We start from the raw sequence: 23,977 nt of genomic DNA, 5'->3' as shown, positions 1-23,977 counted from the left end.
AACTTGGTGAAAGCACCAGTAGCCACCCACACTGAAGGGTATCCCCACACCAGCCCACCATTGCCCCCATGCTTAAAATGACGCCAGAGTCAATCAGATGGGGGGAAAATTTCCACTGGTGCCTTTTCATTGTAAAAATTCTTTTTAAAGGGAAGAATAAGCATAAGTCTTTCCTATCAGTGACAGAAAACATTTTTTCACTCAGATCTGCTTGGCTGAGGGGCCTGTCTAACAGCATCTCTGCCAGCTATGGTCTATGACAGAGCTCATGAGAGGTCTGCTCCTGTTACTGTTTCTGAGCTGCCACCACCATGCAGGTGCGTCTCCAGCAGTTCAGTCACATGCAGTGAAGGAAAATTCCTCCTCACAACTCACCTGCAGTGCTGGTACCTCAGTCTGCTGGTTTTGTCCTGCTAAGGATGGCTGCGGTCCACCTTGCACCCAGGGTAAGAAAAGCCTTGCTGTGCATCCCAGCCCTGGTGCACCACGTTAAAACTGTTCCCTGCAGGTCTGCATCAGAGGAAAAGGAGCTGCCAGGTTTGCTCAGTAATGTTGATAATGAGCTTCTCAAAAATTGCTGTTGTTAGAAAACCCATTCGACATGTGTCCCAGGAGAAACATTTGTGAGGTTGCTTATGGCTTCTTTGCTCAGCCTTCCCCATCCTCCCCAAGGATGAACCTGGAGACTGCTGCAGGCTCCAATCCCCCCTCTTCAGGGCCATATCAAAAGCTCTTTTGAGAACAGGACACTTACCCCTGCCTTGATCCCTCTGCAGAAGCCGGTGTGCACCCCAGCTCTGCGAAGCATCCCCAAACTTACTCGTTTCTTTGGCTAGCATCATGAATGTTTCCAGCATTTCCCACCCCCAGTTTGCACTGGTAGCCTGAGACCTGCCCAGCAGTGAGCTCCCTGCCCTTCTGTAGCCAGTTTCTCCTTTTCTCACCTTGCCCCTTCCCCAGAAAAGTCCCCTCCTTTGTAAAGTCCCACTGGCTTCTCCTCTCCCCTGCTCAAGCTCATCAGGAGCTCCTCCATCCCTGCAGGTTTGGGCAGGAGTCTACCCCTCAGCATCCTTGCTCTGCACTGGGGGAAAGCCCTGTCCTGCACCCCCAGCTCTATGCAGGCTGCAGAAAATCAGGAAAATCGGCATTGTCTACTCCCTGGTAAGCGCGGTTCAGCTGCCATACCTTTCACAACAGAGCTTTTGCCGAGCGGACACACTGGCACCACACTCCCGCCTGTTCACCGCAAGATGCTTGAGGCAGCATAAAATAAAAGCTAGTCACCAACATAACAATTACCTCCATAAATACCTATATAGCCACACTGGAATTCATAATCTGCGTGCTGTCAGATATTAAAACCCAGGCCTGTGAGTCCTTGCCCTGCAGTGCTGCCAATCTGCAGAAAAATAAGGGGATGAGAAAAAAAAAGAGGTGTGATGGGCGGATGGATGTCAGTTCGGAAACATCTGAGTGGAAACGAAAGCTGGTAGTCTGCAAGGACCCCGGTTTTTGTGTCTACTGTTTCTTCAGATTTTATTCCTATTCTGGGAAAACTGGGAAAAAGCATTTCTGGAGTCAAATGAAACATATTATTTTGCTAAAATGGAAAGATTTCATCTCTGTCTCAGCATTAGAATAATTTCCATTTCAAAAGTAGGCTGTGATTTTGAAATGAAAATTCAGACTATCCCATCCCCAAAGGCTAAAGTAGGATGTTTTGACAGACCTTTCTTTTTTTTTACCTCTAGGGCCTTTTTGCCTGAAATCAATAAATTCCTGCAGCAAGCTTTACATTTGACAAGCAGCAGCTTTTCACCAGCCAAACATCCCCTTAAATCTTCATCAGTCGGGGGCCAAGCCACAGAGAAGCTGCAGAGGGATGGCAGCCTTGTCGAGGTCCCTCTGCCCTTGGATACAGTTTACTCCATCCTTAGTGCTTATTCCTCGAAGATGTTTTCTGGCAATCCACACACGTGCCTCTCATTAGCACTTAATACATAGCAAGAGGAGATTATACCTATTTCTCCCATCCAAGATAATCTTCTAATGTTTGAAAATAAATTGCAGTAATATGTACCAGCAGGTGTTACCTCTTCAATGTTGTCTTGTTTGTAGCCAGTCATAAGACAACATTCTCATAACATCAGAGGTAAGCAGATGGTACTTATTAATTTACATTGCAAATACACTCTAATATGTACATTGAAAAGCCAGTTCTGTGGGAGGCGGCTTTACCTGGCTCGCGGAGTACATCACAGCCCAAACACTTCACCTGAGATCAGAAACAGTGCTGGAAGAGCACTGTCCCGTTGCCTTCGCTCACGCTGATAAAAACCCTGATTTTTCTTGCCCTGAAATAGTTCTCTTTTCCAATTATTATTTTTTTAAGTTGTCTCTTTTGGTGCAAACTGTGTTGCAGCAAAGCTGGGGATCTGGGCATATAAAGCAGGACACCATGGCACAGAGCTGGGGGCTCAGAGGACTCTCCTTGGAGCGTTATTCTGGAACAGCACTCAGAAAGTGAGGAAAATCAGAAATCCAAACCAGGATTCCATGCTTTCTTTCTACAAGAAGAGATGCTGTGCATTAAATGCACACCTCCTGTCCACCCAGGCAACTTCCAGGTGCAGCAAAGCTGCTGTCACCAAGACCTCAGCATCCCTGAAACTGAGGTTAGAGATTTCATTCTTGGCAGTACTATTCACTCTCTGTGAGACATACATCTGTAGCACTATAGATCTATACAGACACAAGCACCTGCACGCAAATACACACCGATACAGATACCTTGGGCTCCCTCAACCTTCTTAAGGTGGTGAAGAGCAGCGTGGTCCCGTCACCTTCCATCTTCCTTCTCTGATTTCCCATGGAGGATTGGTGCCTCAAGGGCAACGTGTGCCATTTTTATAGTGGCAGTTGAGGCATCACACCAGAGGAACAAAGACATTTTGCACCCCTTTGGAGGCCTATTTCCACAGGTGTCAATCAGTACCCAGGCACCAAACTGGAGAAAATGACACCCAAAGTTATCAGAGGCAGCAAAACTCCAGGCAGCACAAACACAGCATATGTCCAAAAGTAAACAGATTGCACGAAACTTTTCTAACATGCTGAGGGGCCATCAGTGCTGAAATCGCTGTTCCTGAGATGTGGAGCTGACTGCAGGGAGAGGAACGTGTGGTGGGAAGGAGCTGCTGGTGCTGTTTGTTCCCTTTGCTGTGGAGCGGTGTCCACGTTTGCAGCTCTGCTGGCGGCTCTGCTGAAGCACGTGCTCACCCGCCACGCTGCAAGCAGAGGTGCGCGGGCACGTGGGCATTGCAGGGCTTGCAAAGCACGCAAGCTATTTTCTTGGCCAGGCCACCCAGCAAATCCTGCTCCAGGAATGATTGGGGCTGGATGGAGAATTATCAACGCAGATGGACTTAGACTAAAATAGCTCCGTCCTGTCTCCCTTTCCCACCCCCCACCCTACCTTCTATCTTCTGCAAACTGACACAGTTGAAAATTGTTGACTAGCTTTCTGGAAGAGGCACAAATAAATTGTTAGAAAAGGGAACCCAGCATCACCAAGGAACCAAAGAGGTGTCAACTTTTGGTTAAAGGTGTCTCAGAGGTCCTGAACTGTGGGAGCAACAGCCCAACTTTCTTGCTAAGGACACCATGGCTGCAAATCTCAGCCCAGCTCTGAAGGCTGTGGCAAGGGAAGACAGCCCAAGGACTACAGCGTAGCCTCCTACATACAACCTGCCAAGAGCATCCAGCCTGCCCGGCAGTTTCTCTCCGTGTTGCCTAATGCAGGGACTGATCCCAAATGCAGCTCCCACCCAACCTGTTTGGAGACCTTGCCACTCAGGTCCATACAGGGCTTCACCCTGGGGAGGTGAGGGACCTGGTCCTCTACTATACATCCCATGCTGCAGGTTGGCTTGCTGTCTTCTTGGCAGGACCTCACGGCAGCATCAGCTGCCCCACTGCGGCAGCCCACCACTGGAGGTGGACACCTCACACACCCTGCTCCACCTCACTCCTGGACCCCCCTGACAACTCATGAAACCAACATGGGCTCAGGGCATCCACAAAATGGTGTCAAAGGCTCTGCCCTGCCTCGTGGGGCTCTAGCAGTGCTGTGTACTGGAGATGCTGTGGGGCACACAGAAGTCATGCCACGGGAGGGGAGAGCATATGGGGGGAAGCAGGCCCCAGGGAGCTGTGAGCTGAACCCAGCGGGGAACAGCAGAAGACAATAGATGCCTCTGTTCCAAAAATAGCTGGCAATGTGGATTCTTTCCAAGGAGGAACCCAAATCTGGAGAGTGCATGAGGCAGGCAGCAGCATGTTGGATGCCAGAGGAGCTGGACAGGCACATTTCAGGAAGCCAAACAAGCACACCGACTAATAGGTAATGTGGCAGCCAGAGGCCTGAATGAGCAGGTGGTGAAACTGCACGTCTTGCTGAAAGACATGCTGGGCATAGAAACTGGTCGTGCAAGGCTGGCAGGGCAGCCCGCAGGCTGCCGGGGAGCCTGCCCAGCGCCCCGCTCCTTCAGAGAGCCTCAAAACCGCTCCCTTCCCGCAGGGCAGGACAGACGGGACAAGTGCTACGAGCCTGGTCCCACCATGGCCACCTCGTCATGCTCCACTCGTCTCCCCACCACCCTTTGATGGGTTCCTGCAGTGCTTTCAAAAGGGAGGGATGTGCAATGGTCCCACTCCCCTAGTTGAGCCTCTGATCTATTTCCCATGCATTGAACCAGGAGCAGTGCCAGGTGGCAGGGTGGCCTGGTACCTGGCAGGGCACGGAGAGCTTATGGAGCTGCTGCTTATCTTGCATGGGCTCAAGGCTTGAAGATGAACAGCTCCCGTGTTTGAAACTGCATCCTTCCCTTGATGCTGCAGAGCAGGGCCAGGACTGGGGTTGCAACGTGACCTCAGCTTTAGAGGGATCATTGCTCGCATCCCACGACACCAGGCTCAGTCAGAGACCGAGGAATAGATGGAGCAAAAGTGCCAGATGCCATCACCGTGCCTGACTCGTTTCAGACACATGAGCCTGATATTCCCAAACAGGAGCAACAAGAACATCCCAGCTGCCTTACACTGCCACCGTGCTTTGAGAGGCTGCCTCTGCCCCTCCCCATACTGGCTCCCATTCTCTGTCTCCACCACCTGGCGCTCACCGGGTGTTTGGCCACAACTTCCAGCCCGTACCTGTGACCCTGGGGACTTCCCAACAGTCACCCTGCTGAGCACTGGCACTGCCCAGCCAAAGCCAGGCTGCTCAGCACAGTGAAAGCATTGCTTCTAGCCCATATCCTCAGTGCTACCTGATTTCAGCAAGTGATGTGAGATCCAAGAAAAAAAAAAAAAGTAAACATCAGGAAGCTGTGTTTAAAAGTACAGAAGGAAGACTTGAAAGATTCAGAAGTAAGACTTGGGTTCATGGGCATTTTGAAAGAGCCTTCTGCTGTTTTAGCCTGTGTGGGTCCCAGCTGCAGGGTCTGTCCTGCAAGCAGAGGAACAGAAGGGCTCTTGCTCACTCCTTTCTTTTGGATAAAACCAGAAATATTGATGGAGATGATTCAGCAAATATTGCAGAGTTTGGGGTGAACCTGCAGTCTTCTGCAGCATGACATGCACCACGCGGTCTGCCACCCTCCACTTCAAGTGGGACAGTCTCCAGTGTACATGCTGCTCGGTGCTGTCGGTGAGCTTGTACAGATCTAGTTTCTCTCCCTGAGTCCACAGGACAGGTGCAGCCATATGAGCAGTTTCCTCTTGATGCAGACGCCCTGGCTCTTCACTGAAGTTGTTCTCCAACAAATATTGTTAAAGCATGTTCAAAATCTAGGCGCAAAATTAAAGTGCCTGGGCATCATGGTAACATCATCCCTATGTGTTTAAAATCCACATGCCATCAGATCTGAGCAAGGCGAGTCGGAGGTCTGGTGCAGCACCTGCCTGCTGGCCCCTCTCTGCTGCAGCCACCCTGATGCCCATGGCGAGGGCTGGACCAGCAGGACCTGAAGGATGGGAGAACATCACCCACGCCTACAGAGTCTGCACTTGGGAGGGGAAATTCGCTCCAGCTGCCAGCTCTGGGTGATAAGACAATCTCCCTTCATCTCTTATTGTCACTAGCTCCACCCCTTCATTCTTCTTTTTTTTTCCGGCTGCACCCAAAAGCCTGAGCTCCCCAGTGTTTCGTACCCTGGTCTGCATTTTCTCCTGATTCCACTGCGTCACATTGACGTCAGGGAGGCAGCCAGGGGCACGCTCATGGGGCTTCTTTCATAACCTGCCTGCCCTGGGGGCACTCGTTAAACGTTGGGGTTGCGTGATACACAGGTAACGGCACTGGAGACTGATTGCAAGCAGTTCCGAGGGAACCCATACTGGTTTTTCCACAGAGTCTCCCTGCCAGACCAGGAACAGAGCAAACATGCTGAGAAAGGAGGCTGGGAAAGGGCAGGTACCTGTCTTGGCTGGCAGGGCTCAGGGTGCGTGCACAAAGCAGTTTGCAGCAGCGACTTCTGTGTGCATTGCTGAGCTGGCAGTACCCATACAAGGGGAAGCACTTCTAGAAAGTGGAAAAAAAAAAATAGTTTAAAACTCAAGTTATTGCAGACTTTGGAGCTTGGCATGGCTATTTTTGCAGGGTTGGGGATTTTTGGTGTTGTGATCAAGTGAAGTCACAGGAGATGACAGCTTCTGCAGCTTGGGTCAACAGACCACATAGTGGTCTGGGTTTCATTGGGATGGACTCCAACAGAAATTCCCCATGGGAGGTTACGGGCTGCCAGGAAGGGGCATGCAAAAAGCCAGAGGGTGGGACAGGGCTGTCCATCCAGAGCTGTGGGGCAGATCCCCCCTCCCATGCTCAGCAGGGTTGCTCCAGGGTCTGCACAGGACCCTCTGCATCCACTCTGGGACAAAAGATCAAGCGTCTGTCCCCAGACCTCCAGCTTGGGCAGCACTTCTTATCTATCCATCCCAGCCCACTACCTCACTGCTTGGCTGTGGGTATTCATTCCAAGCACCAGCCCCACCAGGAGCACATCAGAGTTATCCCGTGCTCTCAGGTTGGAGTTGGCTGCGTGACAGTGAGGGGAATGGGTCTTCAATTCTTCCATTTCCCTTTTGCTCAAACGTTTTCTGGGGGGGAAAAATAATAAACAATAGAAAAACCTTTAAGAGTTCCCCAGCCCTGCCTCCTTCTCCTTCATGCCAGCTCTTCGCTGGAAAACAAGGATTACCTCAGCTGCTCAAGGATTTCTCTTGCTCAAGGAGGGTTGCTATGTTAAATACTGGCCCAGCCTGGGTTTCAAAGAGCCCGGGTTTTGGGAAGAGGGCATAAATTTAGGACTCATTTGGGGCCACAACCCTAATTTTCAGACTCTGATCTCTCCTTTCCACGTAATGAAAATCCATTTCTTGTCTTTGGGGAGTCTATTGTAGACAGAAGAGACCAGCGTGGTTTGCATATGGAAAAGAATTACTATGAGTTGCTTTTTAAAACATTTTTTATTGATGTGCTCCCGGTCTCCTGTTTGCTGGTGGGTAATTAAGTCAATTAACAAGCATCTGTTTATTTATTTCCCTCATTTATGGATGTAAGCAGTTTGGGTAGCAGTTTGTAACAAGGGCCTGCTGTAGCTTGCCTGCCGATACATGAATATTCAGGCAATCGCTTGCCTCTATCTACAGGGACCTGCCGCCTCTGCCCTAGGGAAGCCAGGCACAAGCTCCAGGGTGGGCAGTGACGGGGCAGGCTGTGCCACCACGGGGCTGGGATCCTGCCCGGGGGGCAGTCAGGAGCATGGTGGGCAGAAGATGGAGCACTGCCAGCTCCCTGCCACATTAGGCCCCGTCCTGCAGAAAATGCCCGTGTCTGTTGTTTTTCCTGGGTGTAAGCACCCATAAAATAATTTCCCTCCTGATCTGCATTTTGGCAAAGCCCCTCAAACACTCTTGAAGCCCTGCTGGGCTTTTGTGTCCCAGACCAAGCCTTTAGCATCCTTCGAAAAAACAGGCTTGGGGTGCCGTGCTTGCAGGGAAGCCTGCGGAGGCTGGAAACCAGCACCCATCTCTCCTCTGCCCACAGAAGGATGGCCCTATTTAATACATCACCCCCGCACGGTGCCCCTCTCCTCCCCAAACACATGGACTTTGCCCTTCCCAGATGTCTAGGGGAGGAAGCACCACTGGGGAAGCTGCAGCTTCCTGGGAATTCGTCATCCCTGGGTTCATGCAGGGCATCCGGGTGCATCTCCACCAAGCCCACCAACCCTTTCGGCCAGCTGGCTGGTCCTGACCTTCTGGCAGAGGCTTCTCCCCAGAGCACTTTGGGGTCACCAGAGCAGCCTGGACACTGCTTTCCCCAGCTCCCCTACAAAACAGGCTCTGTATGCCCAGAGCTAAAGACTACGAACCTGGCAAGCGACATTCCCACGTGGAAGAAATAACTTCTAGTGATATCTTCAAAGAGTTATTTAATCACAGGGAGCACAATTAAGGAGGCCTAGGAGCAAGAGAAAAGGGATTAGCAGTATCTGGGAAGAGCATTCATCACAGCGAGCAGTTTGCAGGGGCACATCTGCTGCTGACTCCTCTCTTCCAGATGCACCGGTTTTATTGCCATGTCAGCAGGATGAATGTTTACTCCCTTCTAAAGCTGTCAGGCAACTCAGATGCCGAAACTGTGTAACGCTAAACATGCTTGTTTTCTAGAAGAAGAGGGGAAATGATGCTTAGAGATGAGGGAATTGCCAGAGCAGATTAGACAGGCCTTGCATCTTCTGCCTCTGACATGAGATACCATCAGCAGCTCCAGAGGAGGCTGCAAGAAAGCCTGTGGCTGGAAGCAGCAGGGCTACCTGCCCCCCTACACACATGCTTGGGAGAAAGCAGGGCAGGAGTCTCCAAACGACCCTTTCAAAACTCCTTGGGTCTGGTAATTTAATTAGTTTAAGTGACAATTACAGATAGATGCGCTATCTCATTGCAGCATCCACTGGATGGCTGGACTTTCCCCCTCCAGCTCTTCAAACAAGACAACAGAGTTTTGGCACCTTACAAGCAAAAGTCCCTGGGGCTGGCAGTGCTGGAGCATGTGTGCAATCAGGGACGGAGGGGTTGCACGCAAGAAAACACGAGAAAACACGGGTGACAGTGAGGGAGGGCACGCATGGGCATGTCATTTCCAGGATGTGGGGAGCATCAGGAAGCTGCAGGGCCCTCGCCGGAGATGTGCAGCTTGCTATCTGACCAAAGATCTCCAGGGTGGCTGCAGCTGGCTGGTCCCTGTTTGTAGCTGGGACTACACCTGCCATGCGGTGCCCGTGAACTAGTGCTGCTGTTCCAAGAGCGGGCTGTTCTCTGCACCACCTACGGGAAGCAAATGAGAGGAAGGGATGTGAGTGGAGATAGAAGGTAGAAAACCTCAAGCAGAAGCAGCGGCATGGCTGGCTACAGATGGCCCAGAGCAGGCAGGATGCCTTCAGCACAATCAAGTGGTTTCCAGGCAGCAAGGCTTGGTTTGGGGGATTTGGGGTGTCTAGGAGCTAGCACAAACACACAGAGAGCCTCCTTCCACGAGCAACATGGGCAGGGGGTCCCCAAAGAGGCAGGATTCTCACTACCACTCACTTCAGAGCTCACAGAGATTTGCCATCAATTTTGAGACAACACAATTAAAAATGCCAAAGCAATCCATTCCCTGTATCAACGCAAAACAAGGTGAGAAACATCCCAGAGGAGTGCCAGGAACATTCGTCTGTCCACGCAGGCTGGCGGGGAGAAGAGGTCAGACCCCGACCCCTTTTGCTGCTCAGCTGTCCTCTGGGTTGAACCACTCTCCAAGCCACACCACTGGCTGAGGCTTGGCAGCGTCAATCTGCAAACCCCCAGCTCAAGAAGCAACGCCTCCCCTCGCTCAGCTGCTCGTGGTCTTTGCTCCTGCCACCGCCCAGGAAGATCGCACTGCCACCCATCATCATCCTGATCTACTGCTGTCCCAGGCAGAAGAGGAGCACAGCAGTGCTGGGCTCACCAGTGCAATTCTGGGCAATTCTTCACACCCATCCCGCTCTAACAAGAGACCCAGAAGAAGCCTCCAATGTTATTTATGGCAGAAGCGGGAGGTATAATAATAATAATTGGATGAAAGTTTCCCATAATGGATAGTGCACTGGCTGCAGCCCAGAGCTGCTTAATAGACCCGATTTCCATGTGACAATTGAGTGAAGGCGCTAGAGAAATTCACATCAAATGGCTCCAGCTGATAAAAAAAAGATACCTTCAGGACAGTGCAGAGCTGGGACCTTGGGTGGCAGCTCCCTCGCCACGCAGTGGTTTTGTGGTCTGCCCAGTGGATGCGGTCCCACTGGGGCAGTCCCTGCCAGCTCCCATTTTATGGCTGGCCACACTCTGCCGGAGTGACTGGTCTGCTGGCTGGTGGGAGCAGATGGTCTTTTTAAAATACAACCAATGCTGCCAAGGGTTGGCTTTTATTAGCTGCCTCGGCACGCGCAGGCTGCGAAGTGGCACCCATCCATCTCCTCTACCACCCAGCCCCACTGCTGTCCCCCTTCCCCCTGCCCCACGGATACTGATGGGATCGCAGCTGACAGAAGAAGGCCTGCTGTTGATTTTTGCTTCATGTTTCAGCAGAGGGAGAATAAAAAGGTTTAGTTTCTGTCTTAAATTAGCATTGTGGTGAGATCAGAGGCTGTTGCAATATAGTACAGCCTGAGCCCACCAGCTAATGAGAGCGCATCAAAGGCCCTCAGAGAGCCTTGCCATCCTCATCTCCCTTTTGCAGCATGGGGGTGGGGGGGTGGGGAGGGGTTGCGGGCTGCAATGCATGCCCCACAGCCACGCTGCACAGAAGTCCCACCAACCATGCTGGATGGAGGTCCCACTGATGATGCCTGATGAAGGCTGCACTGACTACACAGATCCCACCAGCTACCCGGAGCTGGGGCACAACACGCACCCCCCAGCCATCACTGGGCTCCCCAGGACACAAGGGGGGTGACAGCAAAGCCAGCCCTCAGCACAGTGAGTGTTGGGCTTCGCTCTTGCCCCATGCTGGGGCTGCCACCGTAGACTCACTGTCAAATTACCAATTCCTGGCTGACACCAAGTGTGGGGACATTTTTTTTTGGTAGCAAAGCTGGATTAAAACGTTCTACACACACACACACACCACACCACCACCCCCAGAGAGCATCCCATATTGGGTGGGATCTGGTTTTAAAAGTTAATAATAAACAGTTACTTGCCAGATTTTGGTATTTGGCTTATTCCAGTGTTTCATTGTGTATGTACGTTTTTGGGGGCTACAGTGCAGGAGACAAGTAGTTACCAGCATGACTACAGAGGCAGTGAACTGCAGCATTAGGGCAAGTACAAACCTCCAGGGCACAGGGGAGGAGGGAAATTTCTTCCACCCGCTTTGCCCCCAGAGGAACCGCACTCATAATTGCATCCTCTGACCCCTCATTTAATTCTTTTTAAAGTCTCTGGAAGACACACATGAAGGGAGTATATTATTTTCCTGGGCAAATGAAATTATATGCTTTCCCCCATGGAAATCATTTCTATTCTGCACCTTTTCCTTAATCCCACACAATTTGAGAGATAGCTGATTTGTAGATTTTGCAGGCTCTTTTTTTACCCAGTGCTGCCAGAAATGAAACTGATCACGTATTAGTTTAGATCCCACACTGCACGAGGCTTCTCAGCTGCAGACTGTCTGGGTGCAGGGCTTGCTGCGTGCTGGAAGGCAGCGTGTTTGCTGAGCGCTCCCCATGTCCCCCATGGACGGGGTATGCAGGGATGACAGCAGGACAGGCTTTTAAGCAGCCACCCCTGTGCACACGCAGGACAGCTGCAGCAGAACCCCTGGCTTCAAAGAGTGACAGAAATGACTGTTTTATAAAGCAGCTCTTAAACATGGGACACAGCAGGGACTGCCCACCTGAAAAATGCAGCATACCTGTGAAGTCAGCTTTTTGGTAGTCAAGGTGAACTTTCTGAAGGCAACTTGGCACCAGCCAGCAGAGGAACTGCACTCAGCACCTGGCCCAGTTGGGGTCCATCCCACTGCCTAAACAGAGGTGGGCTTCTCACACAGCCCCTGGCTTTTGCAGAGGCTTTCTGCCACCTGCAGATTGAGCTGGGGGTGCTAAGGACAAGTGTCCTCTAGTAGAGAGAGCCAGTCTGCTGCAAGAATGCTGGCAGGATGATGTGGGAAGCACTGCAAGCCACCCTCTGCATGAGGGAGAAACGCATCCCTGGCAGAACCCCTCCATCTGATCCACCTGGGATCAGTGGGGTTAACAGCACCAGATACTGAAACCTTGTAAAGGGGAGGCTTTGGTGTCAGGGAAACTGGGAAGCTTCCCAGGACCTAGGGCAGAAGAGGCAGGGGGATCTTTTTTCCTCACTGCAACTGTCTCCAGCCATTGGAGCTGAACTCTGCATCTACGCTACTGCTTTGCGTGCCTTTTGGATCAGAGGACATAGTCAGTGGCATCAGAGGGGTCACAAGGGATTAAGAGAATTATTATTCCCCCCCTTTGTCTTTAGGCGTGACAACGTAGGAGGAAGATATGGAAGAGGCATATCATGACCACAGAAATGGGCACTTGATCCAAATTCCAGGGAAGAGAAAGAAAAATATGAAGTGAAATAAGTGATTGTTATGCGGGAGAATGAAAGAGCAAGCAAAGAGGGTACTTTTGTGAGGGTGGGTGGTTTCCGAGTGTCTTTATAATGCAGCTCGAGTAGGGTGCCTCTCACAGTTATTCTTATTACCATTAACAATTACCTCTACCTAATGCTTTCCTCTTCCAAGCCCTTTACAGGCACTCGCATACTGTGGATGGAGTCAACAAAGACGTAAACAGCACTAGAGTTAGGATGCAGCAAGAATGAGCCCGTTAGAAAACAGAAAGGAAGAGGGGGAAGAGACACTCTGTCATCACATCTGTGCCAGATCTCCCTCCCTGAAAAGGCAGACCTGTATCATGGCATTCATTTACAGGGGCTGGTAGAACAAACAAAACCCACAAACCAAGAAACAAACACCAGAAAACCCCAAAACAAACAATAAAAAAGGTTTTGGTTTGAACATGGAAAACTTTTCCTGCAGGGAAGAGAGATGCCGTTATTCACATAAGACATCGTTGAGCTAACCTTCCCAACAGGCTATCCTGGGGCACCACCTACCCTGTGCCAAATTTTTTGTGTGTCCAATGCATCCTGGGTTTATTGTCCATTTCAGCACAGCTTCCTCCAGTGCTCCTCATGACTGATAGCTCAGGCACGGAAAAAAGTCCCCTGTGGCCAGTTCTCTGGGACATCTTGTCCTTCCCAGAGTGTGAAGCTCCCCAGGACTTGCACGTGTTTGTGGCCCCTGCCCTGTGATGGTGTAACAGCCCCACACAGGAGGATTTCACTGACAAAGGGACTGCTCTGGGCTCCCATTCAAGAGGGAGATGAAATAATCCTAATGGCATCATCTCATTTGGCCTTTCTTTTGCTCCAGCTGTTCCTGCTTCTCCTCCAGAGATGCAGCTGCTTTTGAGAATCACTGAATTGGAGGAGGAGAGGTTTTGGCATCTGTCTCCCCAGTGCCCCCCACACTTTCTGAGGTGGCAGGGCTGTTTGCCTGAGGAGACCTGTAACACGAGCAAGACAAACGTTAGCTGTCTTGTGTGGTCATGTCTGGATTTCAGGGCAGGCTTTCCTGTTTGGACAAACGCAAGGCTCAGGGTGAAATTCAAGAAGGTGAAAATCTGCATGCTGCACATCCAAGAACATATCAAAGAGAATGAAGCTCCAGCAGCAATTTCCACACAGCCCTGGACACAGCCACAGCCTCACCAGAGGATCCTCACCTTCACCTCATCTGTTCTGGCCTCCCATTTCTTGCAAGAGGGGCAGAGACCCTGTGGCTGCTAGGGGTGTAGCCCTGTGCCAGGGGACATGGGGAGGTCACAGCAAAGGACAAAACAGTTTTCCTGAACTCCTCCTAGAAGGTACTGAGCTAAGGGGTTTGGGGAGGCTAAGACTAAACAAACAAACAAACAACAACACAAAATTAAAAATCTACATAAGCTGGAGACACCAGCACAACCGATTACAGTGTCTCCTCACGTGCCTGGGTTTTCGGCTGGGTTAAAAGCAAACAGGGTTACAAGCCTCCAGCAAACTCAGCCTGCTGCTTCCTCACCTCCTCACAGCTTCGGTTCAGACACAAGTGTTACTCAAACAGCTCACATTCCTATGGGTAGGGTGGAAACCTTGGCTGCTTTATAGTTTGTGGGCAAAGCAGATTGTAACTCGTTGTTCATCCTGCTCTTCGGGGAGGTCTTCTCCGTGGGCTTTCTCACAAATTGGAAAGGGGAACAAAGCCAGTGACAGAAGTCTTAAAGCAGCCAGGTCTCACTCCCAGGCTGCGAGGCTTACTTCTCTGAATCTCTTCCTTGGAAAGCTTCTTGCCTTTACTAAGGACTAACTGGAAATCCTGTAGTTCAAGCGGGGAGCTTAACCTGAGCCCACTTGAGGCTGCTACAGGCTACAGACACTTGCCCGTGCCAGAAACAAGTGAAGATGCTCTTTCTCACCAGAAGCAAGTCAGACAGTAGCCTGGCAGGTAGCCTGCAAGGGTCTTGCTGAGCCAACCCTCTTGCTGTAGCAAGGATGCTCTCCTCTGCATCCTCCACTCAGGCCAAGGTTTTGGCAACAGGATCAGCTGAGCCCAGGATCTCCAAACAACTCAGCATTTAGCAGCCACCTTAGACCTTGCAGTGCTTCCACATGTCCCAGGGAGACAGGTCATTGCCACTTTGGTGCTCAGTCACCCCTCCAGGCAGCGTGAGCCACTGTAGGTGCTCAGCCTGGAGGGAGTGTGGAAGAAACCCAAAACACCTGGTGCAAGCTGGTCTCCCATCCTCATCTGACCCCCAGTTCACACCCCACATGCCAGCAGACACAGAGCCATGGGAAAAATCAGTCCGGGGCAGAAGTGATGTGCAGGGCAGGTTTGTGAGAGGCAGGGAATCATCTGAGGAACTAGAACAAGAGACTGAGCTGTTTTCTCCTTACTGCGCCTTCATCCTGAGGACTTGCTCCCTTTTACCTCAGTGCTCAGAAACTCACACAGAAGGTTTGGACTTTCCCCTTAAATGAACGCTACCATTGAGACTTCTCTCAGACAATTTCCCCAAATGGCCCAAACCCATGCTACTGCTGGAGAGGCTGCTGAGGCTGGCCTGGCAAATACACCGAGTACTGATGCAGCACTGAGCTTGGAAAGGAGAGAGAAGAACTGTCTGCTTTTAGGGGAAAAACAAAAAACAAGAATCTCTCCGATATTCCTGTGTTCCCTCCAACAAAAAAACCCTCATGTGGAAAACACTCAACACACACACACCTCCAGCACACCCCTGCCCTTGCAGTAGCTCTTGTGCGCTAAAGGATACCCCATTTTATTTTGTACAAGCCAAAAGAGCCTTTCCAGGCAGCAGGACAGTGACAAGACGACCCACAGAGCTGGCACGCAACAGCCAGCCCAGCGGGGTCCCAGCATCCAGCAGGGATGCCAGGCAGGAACAGCAGCCTCCCTACATGTTCAAAAGGTCCTTCCCAATTAGGTACAGGCCTGATGACAAGGGAGTTTGGGCCACATTTCTAGAGGTTTTGAGAAGCCTGTCTCCTCTTACCTCTGCTTGGGGGAACGTAACCCTCAGTACCTCTTCTTTCTCCCCAGGCTCAGAGCAGGTGCTCATGCATCTCTCTGATACACTGGGTGCTCAAAGCTCCCCTCTTCAGCCTCAGGGATGAGCTTTATGGATGTCTACAGCCTTCAGTGCTGGGTACAGTTCAGTGCTTCAGGTCTGGATGGACCTGCAGCTGCCTCAGAACCAGGGTGCAAAGGCAACCCCACTGCGAGACAGAGGGAAGGTGCAGGAGAAGCATTGCACAAAGCTGTAAGAAAGAGCAGGTGAGAAAAACAGCCCACAAGAAGAGGTTTCACAGATTGCTGCTGAGCCAGACACTCACCGCTCTCCCCTGGCAGGGACTCACAGGCATGCTCCTAGCAGCCGCACCTTCTCACCAAAGCTTCAGATATGATGGCCACCCGGACCACAAGTTCCACAGTCCAAGGATGAGAAATCAAGGAGAGATGCAATAAATAAATCCTTCCTATCTCAAAAGACTATTAAGAAACCAAACATGTAAGTGACTTCAATAAAAAAACTGCAAACAAATCCCTAACCCCAAGAAGGGAGTGGTGTGCTTATATTTCAGAGGCACAGCTGAGAGCCCTACCCATGTCCTGAGCAGCTGAAAAGCATTTCATCCTTCACAGCAGCCCCTATCACTGCTGGGGAAATTTCACTGCCTTCAAGTGCATCCTCGCTGGGAGAAAACACAGCTTCATCAATATTTGATACTGTGGGTGATGGTCTGCAGCTGAAGCTTGCTGCTGCCATAGTCCTTCCTCATACAAATTACTGCAAATGGCTGAGGGATGGACCAGCCAGCACGCAGGGCGAAAGGAAAAACCACCCAGGACTGCTGCCTGCTCCACGCTGCCTGGAGGGGGAAGCGACACAATGGAGAGATTACAATGAGCTTATAAATCAATGGGGGGAAAGCGGGGATTATAAACACCCGGACAATCGCTGAATACACAGGGAAGTGGACAGATAAGTAAAGGCAGAAGTTTTAGTAAATATGCATTTCAGGGGAAACACTGCCTCTTGCACCAGCAGAAGAAGGTTTATTTGCAGAACGGAGCCAGTCAGTTGACTGGTGCCCCACGGGCAGGACCAGCTGAGCATGTGCACCCACTGAGGAGACAGGATGGAGCCTGTGACCTGCACCCCAGCATCCTGGCCCCACAGCAACCCAGCAGGATTAGCGGCTGGCACACAGCACTATACCTAACCCTGCGGGAAGTATCGTGACAGGGAAGTAGCTCTGAGGACAAAACATGCGGCATCGCTGGCTGGCAGCTTTGCCTGAGCTCCTCACACTGCTGGGATCCTATTGTATGGCATTGGCCTTATTTCTCCCCTGTACCACCGATGTCTGCTCTTTCCACAACCCTGCACCCTGGCAGCAGTTCTTCTATCTCAGGGGCACCAGTGCTTCCCGGGAGGAATGGGAGGACACCATCCCCACTAGACCAGGGATTAGTCACAAGCCAAGGGCACCTCCTACAAGGAGCCCGTAAAAGTGCAACAGGAAGATGCACTTTGATGTGAAGTCCTGGGGAACTGACCTTGGGGGAAGTGTGGTGACAGACCACAAGGAAGCTTTGTCCTCAGTCCCTGAGTGGTCTTTGACCTGGCTGTCAGACAAGGCCGCTCCAGTGAGCACCCTGAGGGAGATGACTTTTGCTTGAAGTCCTTTAGGTCCAACCGTCTGGGACTGGGGTTCAGCAAAGCTGCCTGGTGTTACCTGGGGCCTGACACCACCTTTAAAGATGTGCGCATTCAGGGACACAACTAAGTAAAGCCAGAGTGGGGAGAGGGAACATCAAATACACCTGGTCCTGCCAGCCATGGTGCAGCCATCTTTTTGTAACTGTGCCCACTCCACAGTCCTCCCTTTGCCTTGTGCTGGATTAAAACCAAAGCAGCATCTAAAACGGTTGCCCCAAACCTCCCTCTCAGCTTCAGGCTGCATTTTCTGGGCCAGAAATGTCTGACAACATATTTCCTGAAGGATGCGTGGAAGTCTTCAAATCTGATGTGGCAGCCTTTCTTTCCTTTATTACAGGCAGTGCTTTCCTTAGGGGTGACCCCTGTATTTATGCCCTCAGCTAGAGAAAGATGCTATAGCACATGTGGGAACAGGCTCCAGCTCTGCAGAGGGACCAGGACAGACTCCAGCCGGCAACTGGTAGCATAGCCGGCATCTGACTCCGTCCTACTGCCTCCTAAATCCCTGACTCTTCAAAATCCCCCACCCCTCAAAATCCCCTTGCACAGCTGGTGAAAGAGCCAGACCAAATGTGGGGTGAAGTGCCTGGAGGCTGCAGGGAACAGGCAGCGGCACGAACTCAAGCACCCAGTATCCGCAGAGGCGGCTCTGCAGTGTGCGAGAGGAGACCCCTTCCCCTGCAGCATTCTGCTTGCATAAGCAACGTTTATGCTATTAAATTCAGAAAAGCAATAACATCCCCAGCAATAGATGCCACTCACGATAGCTCAGGGAACAGATAAGAATCCCAGAGCTATGTTATTCCTGTTCAGAGCCTTGGTCACAGTGACCTCCATGGATACTTTAAAATCAAGCTGGTTTAACTCTGGTTCTTTATTTGTTTGTGTTACATCCACTTTTTAAAGAAACTTTCAAAGACCCTAAGCCCTGCAGTGTATCTACTGTTCACTAGCTTTCCTTTTTAATTGAATGAGGCAAAGACCAGTTAATTAAAAAAAGATCTCCATCTCCCAGCTGACATATTGCCCTTGGCCCAAGCGATAGTGCTCCCCACCCTGTGCGCAGAGCTATCAGGCACAACGTGGACTGAAATGGAAATGCAAGCAGTGAGTGTGGCTGACAGAGACTAGCAAGTGCCCCTTCGAGCTCGCTGAATTTGGAAGCTCCTACTGAAACAGGAAGGCAAAGTGCCAACCACAAAATGAACCTGGCAGAATGAGAACTCCCTCTTCTCCCTCCTCCCAGGAGATAAAAAACAGCCCTTTGAGGGGATGTGCTTGCACCATACAGGGATCCAGTAAAGAAGTGTCAAAGCCAAAGACTTTTTTTTTTTTAAAGAAACAGACTCAGTTCATTTCCCATCAAACACCAAAGCCTGGGCACATTACTGCTTTGGGGTGCAGTGTGGTTCAGCAGTGCTCTTATGCTGCACCCCTGGGCCAGCCCCGGAGATGGGACCTATGTCCATGTATTGGCACTTCTTCCAGCGAGGTCTCCATCGCAGGACAGGAGATGCAGCTCCAGACCCTAACCCTGCAACACTACCCTCTTCTTCAAGCTCCTTAAGTGTGCGTAGGAGATAAAACTTGCTTCTCCCAAAACAGGCTCCTTCCTTCCCACAGGGACCCTCTGATAGCAAGACCTATTTGGCACCCCCATGTCTCCTCCCAGATGGGACAAGTTCTGGTGAGCACAGCCAGGACCAGCCTGTCTCCTGGAAGGGGCAGTGACCAGAACAGGCAAAAGACAGGCAGGCTGGGCAGCCGGCAAGCAAGCATCCCAGCTGGCTAGAGAAAGAGGGGATGGGTGGTCCCATGGACCCCACAGCCCACACCAAAAAGCTCCACATCCCTGTCCCTACATCATTTCTAATGCAGAAGGGCTGCTTCTGAAGCAGCAGACACACACGGCTTCATTCAAAACCTCTCTGTGTAATTACAGATCCATGGTTTCTTCTGGGCTTCCACTTATTTAATCATCCTTTCTCATCTGCATTTAATACCCTAAGCTCTGTCAGAGGGCAAAAACACAGCCTTTACATCCAGAAGGACAAGAGTTCTCTGCAACAGCTGCTATATTTAACAAAAAATACACTGGGTTGTCATGGCAACCCTGGTTTCTAAAAATAGAAACGCCATATACAGCACAGTTGAGAGCACAGGCTGCGCTAACGGAAGCTGCTTTTATAGAGCACTGGGAAATGGAAGTAAACTTTCGTTCTTCGCGGGAACTGGTATCAAGCAAATCATGCAAAATCACAAAATCCTGTACTAATTAAAACCTTGATCCAGTGCAAAGGATCCCCATTTCCCTTGGCTCAAACATTGATCCGTACTCTCTAGTGCCTCGGCTCAAAAGTGTGCTTCAGTGGGAAAGGACTGAAGCAGGCTGCACCAGCCGAGCAGCAATGAAGCTGGCATGCCGGAGCTGGATGTGGCTGCTTTTCCTCCTGGCGCTGACATGCCGAGGCCCAGCATGACCAAGCCACCGTGCGCTGGGCATGGGGACAGGTTCTAGCCGCCCAGGAAATTGGGCAGGTTGTCGGGTCACCCCCAGCCAGCAGATCTGTTTGGATAAGGCTGGGTTTTGGTAAGCTCGGTGCTCACAGCTGGTGCTCAGAGGAGCATCTGGTCCCGCCTTGCTTGCTCTAAATGACTTACAGAGCGGGTATCAGAGCCATGCCCCGCATATACAGGTTTCCAAATGGCCTTTTCCCCCTCCGCTGAGAAAACCAGCACTTATGGGCATTAAATCAGGCTCCCCCATATTCCCTGAAATATGGACACCCCCCTCAGCACAGCATTGTTAGCAAAACATGCAATGAGCACCCTACAGCATGAGCCAGCTGAGCATCTTCTGAAATCTGATTAGCAAGGCTGAGCAGTCACAGCCTGCTTATGAACAGCAGTTGCTTCCTATTGCAGTCTAAGTCTCCAGTCATCTCACTAATTCTCCTTGACATTTCTTGCTCCAAGTGGAAGACGCACGCGTTGCCAGATTGCAAACCCCCAGTGTTGTTTCCAAGCCCCACTTCCCCGAATGGGAGGACCAGCTGCACGCTTGCTGCTTGCTGCATCCCACTTAAAACATCCCCTGGTTTAGCTCTCCCCATGCAGCACTGGCTTCTAGGAATCCTTGAGCGCTGTGGCTGAGTGCTGCGTGCTTTCTGGATGATGCACAGCTCTGCTTGACTTCTGCACCATTCTTTAAAGGAAGACATTGGATAGCGAGGAAAGGCCCTTGAAGAGGAAAATACTTCACGTTGTTGTAGCAGTGTGTGTGAGTGTTCATTTTTTTCCCCCTTAAGAAAAAACAGACTGCCAGACCTGATGGGATCCTAAGTCAATCCAATGCAGTATTTTCCCTATGTCATGGCTGATACCTGTAGCCTCTAAGAAAACGAAGAAATCCCAAGTTGTGCGTTTGTGGGATTACCTGCAGTGGTTTGCAGCCAGTACTTCCCCAACGCTTAGCGTGTGCTCTGCCTCAGTTTTCTGCTACTTTTGCATTTCATAAGTTCTTCCTGTTGACTGTAGTATTTGGAGTTTTCTCAGTACGTTTCAAAGCAGGATCTTGAAATGGACACATTTAGGCATCTGTATAGAAAAAGGGAGCTTAAGATACCTTGAGATCTCCATGGACAAATCCGCCCGTCTGGGGACCAGAGGCTCATATGTTCTGAAACCAATAAATAATTTTACTGCAGGCTGAAATAGCATTGAAGATGATGTCACTTGGTTTACAATCTGAGTTACACTATAGCCCAAACCTTACGCTGTTAGCTGCAGACACTCAAGGCAGCTCACAGTGCCTAGCAAGCATGCATCCACCAATGTCATGCTTTTACAAGTACAGATGTGGCTGTTGTTTCTGCAAGCATAGCTTATTATGCAGGGTTTAAGTGACTGAACCATGTCACGTGCACAGATGCAGCCTGAAGGTGAACCCCAGGGACAGTTAGCCCTTCCTAAGACCTGGTAGAACAAACCTGATGGACCTCAGACCTTCAGATCATCATCTTCAGACCTCATGGTTGAAGATCATTGCTTTCCCTGAGAAAATGCAACATGATTAAATGCTCATCAGGAGCACCACTTGCCTTGTTGGACAGCTAGCCAATGTCATGCCAAGCCCACAGGCCCTCTCTGTGGGCTTACACACCAATTCATCATGTAAAGCTAAACCCCTTCTCTCTGCACACTTCAGCACCAGACCTTGCCAAATGCATGAATCCACTTTCCCCACTGGGCATGCAGGGAGACTAAGGGGTGAATGCCAGCAGGCAACAGGGGCTCTCTTGACTCATTGCATCTCCCACCCACAGTGGACACATCAACATCAACCCCTTTGGCTCGTGGTGAGGGAGCACTTCTCCCCTCCATCAATTGTGCCTCTGCCTCTGGGCTTGCTAAATACGCTGGCACGACACAATCAATGCAACAACCCATTCTGTTACCTAAAACTGGACAAGATGAAAACGTTTATGTGAGTCATTAAACGGGTAAGTGCCCGGAGTGTGTTAGTGTGCAATAAATAACACTCTTCCCATACTACTCACCAAGCTGGGGTTGCAGACGTATCCAGCTCGCAGAGGCTGGCCCTGCCACAGGGCTGTGGCTGCCGGGAACCTGGCTTGGAGGGTGCTTCAGCAGGAAAGAGTGCGAGAGCATCGGCATGGGCTTGGCAGGGGGCCTCGCTCAAGGACTTCAGGTTTTGTTTGCTTCATCCCACTTCATCCTGACCCAGTTCCTGGCCAATCCCAACTTGCCGTGAGCTCACTGCAGAGGGTATATAAATAATGGATGTTTCTCCGACTCCCTCCACCACCTGTGCTGTCCGCTATAATTTCAGCTCAGCATCTTTCTGCAGCCTCCCTGGGTCTCTGGAAGCAGAGCACATTTGCCCTCCTGTATTTTCTCTCAGATCTGGCCCACATTCACACCTGCCCTGCAACCTTTCCTCCTACAGAGCCCAGTGTTCAGACGGATGGTCCTTCTTTAGCTTACAGCCACCGAAGGCCATACACTGATGGCTGTATCAGCAGCACAGCAGCCGCTCCTTGTTATTGACAAGGGCAGCAAATTCATGGCACTTACGGCGCACAAATAAATCCATAGCTTTGTGATCTGTGAAAGGAAGGGCTTTAATGGTGAATATTCTCCAAAACTGGCAAAATGGCAAAGGATGTGGATGAGACTTAGACCAAATGTTCATGTGGCGGCAGGTGGTCCAGCTCCTTGGGCTGGGCTTGGCTGCTAAGCACTGAGCTGGACCAAGAGGATAAAGTGAAGAATGCTTGCTGCTGGAGGCTGGTGCTTTTAGAGCAGGGCAGGGAGTTAAGTGCACAGATCCTGTTATTGCTAATGGTGTTTGTGTTTAGAGCTCCCCAGGCGTTGCTTTAGAAACTGCCATGCCCAGGCTGTTAACCCAGTCTCACCTGCTGTTTAGCTTTTGGTACTCAGATGCAAAATTGTATTGTGTTTGGATGCGCAGGGCATGTCGCGAAGTGCTTGCTGCAAGTGCTGCAATTTGCCTCCCGCGTTCCTGCCTTTCGGCTGCTGAAAATGAAAAGGAAGGTTGAGCGACAGCATCTCAGGAAGGGTGGGCAAGCAGGCAATGGCCCAAACTGCTCTCCTCACCCAAATCTCACTGACCTTATGGGAAAGGGGAACCAGTGGCGGTGCTCAGAGGCCTGATGAGTAGAAATGAGCCCCTAAAGGGACTTCAGCTTGACTCCCAGCCCTTCATTCCCACTCCAGTGAGTTCCTCTGGCAGCCCTCCCAAACAACTGCTCACAGCCAGTTCTCAGCGCTGGGCACAAATGGCACCCCACAGGGCAGCAGCAGCAGAAGTATCATGGACAAAGCTTAGTTGCTTAAGGTTCTTCAGTGTCCCACCTCATCAGTGGCCAGTACACAGATGAGCCATGCCTTTGTGTTGGAAGTAGAGGAAATTTCTTTTGCTGACTTCTGTTGAAGAGAAAAGCCCTGGTTCCTCTGATGCTGGGCACTGCAGTATCCCCTTCCGGGACCTTTCCCTCCTGGTGTCTTTATCAAAAAAGATGAACTAAATATTTCATGAGGGCACTCTGCCCTCCCCAGGAGGATTTCCATCACTCAGTGAGGCCAGACCACATGTGTATGTAACAGCAACTCTCTGGATGCTGCATGTACAGACTCACCCAAGCGATGCTCATAGTCAGGTGGGTGCTTTATCAAGGAAACACAGCTTCTGATGGCACTGTCCCAGCCTCAACCTGCTGACATCAACCACAGGTATGTAATAACAATCCTGCACAAGCCCACAAGGCTTCATCTACCCAGACTGATAAAGCATTTGGCCAACACATGGACTGTGTGGCAGTTGTGCTCTGAGAGTCAATGCAAGAGACATAATGAAAAGTGCTCAAGATTTACAGGCATGAGACAGAATAAACACAATAAGCTGCTTAATTTTGATGTGAATCTGGCCGAATTTGCATCATATGCCTAGCTGGGACCCCTGGAAGAAA

At 50.8% G+C, this 23,977-nt stretch overlaps 2 long non-coding RNA genes across 2 annotated transcripts; both read right to left on the bottom strand.

The window, feature by feature from the left end:
- Window positions 1–233: 233 nt before the first annotated feature.
- On the bottom strand, window positions 234–13,700 carry LOC129736700 (uncharacterized). Its single transcript, XR_008733720.1, has 3 exons — window positions 13,237–13,700; window positions 8,433–9,387; window positions 234–6,580 (listed from the first exon to the last, which is right to left on the bottom strand). It is a non-coding gene; the product is annotated as an uncharacterized LOC129736700 (long non-coding RNA).
- Window positions 13,701–19,312: 5,612 nt separating this feature from the next.
- Window positions 19,313–23,754, bottom strand: LOC114015433 (uncharacterized). Its single transcript, XR_003559350.2, has 5 exons — window positions 23,648–23,754; window positions 23,121–23,513; window positions 22,904–23,024; window positions 22,025–22,244; window positions 19,313–21,062 (listed from the first exon to the last, which is right to left on the bottom strand). It is a non-coding gene; the product is annotated as an uncharacterized LOC114015433 (long non-coding RNA).
- Between the last annotated feature and the right edge of the window lie 223 nt (window positions 23,755–23,977).

The sequence above is a fragment of the Falco cherrug genome, chromosome 8, assembly GCF_023634085.1.
Source record: "Falco cherrug isolate bFalChe1 chromosome 8, bFalChe1.pri, whole genome shotgun sequence".
Taxonomy (NCBI): Eukaryota; Metazoa; Chordata; class Aves; order Falconiformes; family Falconidae; genus Falco; species Falco cherrug.
This window is presented reverse-complemented; position numbering and strand designations above follow the sequence as displayed.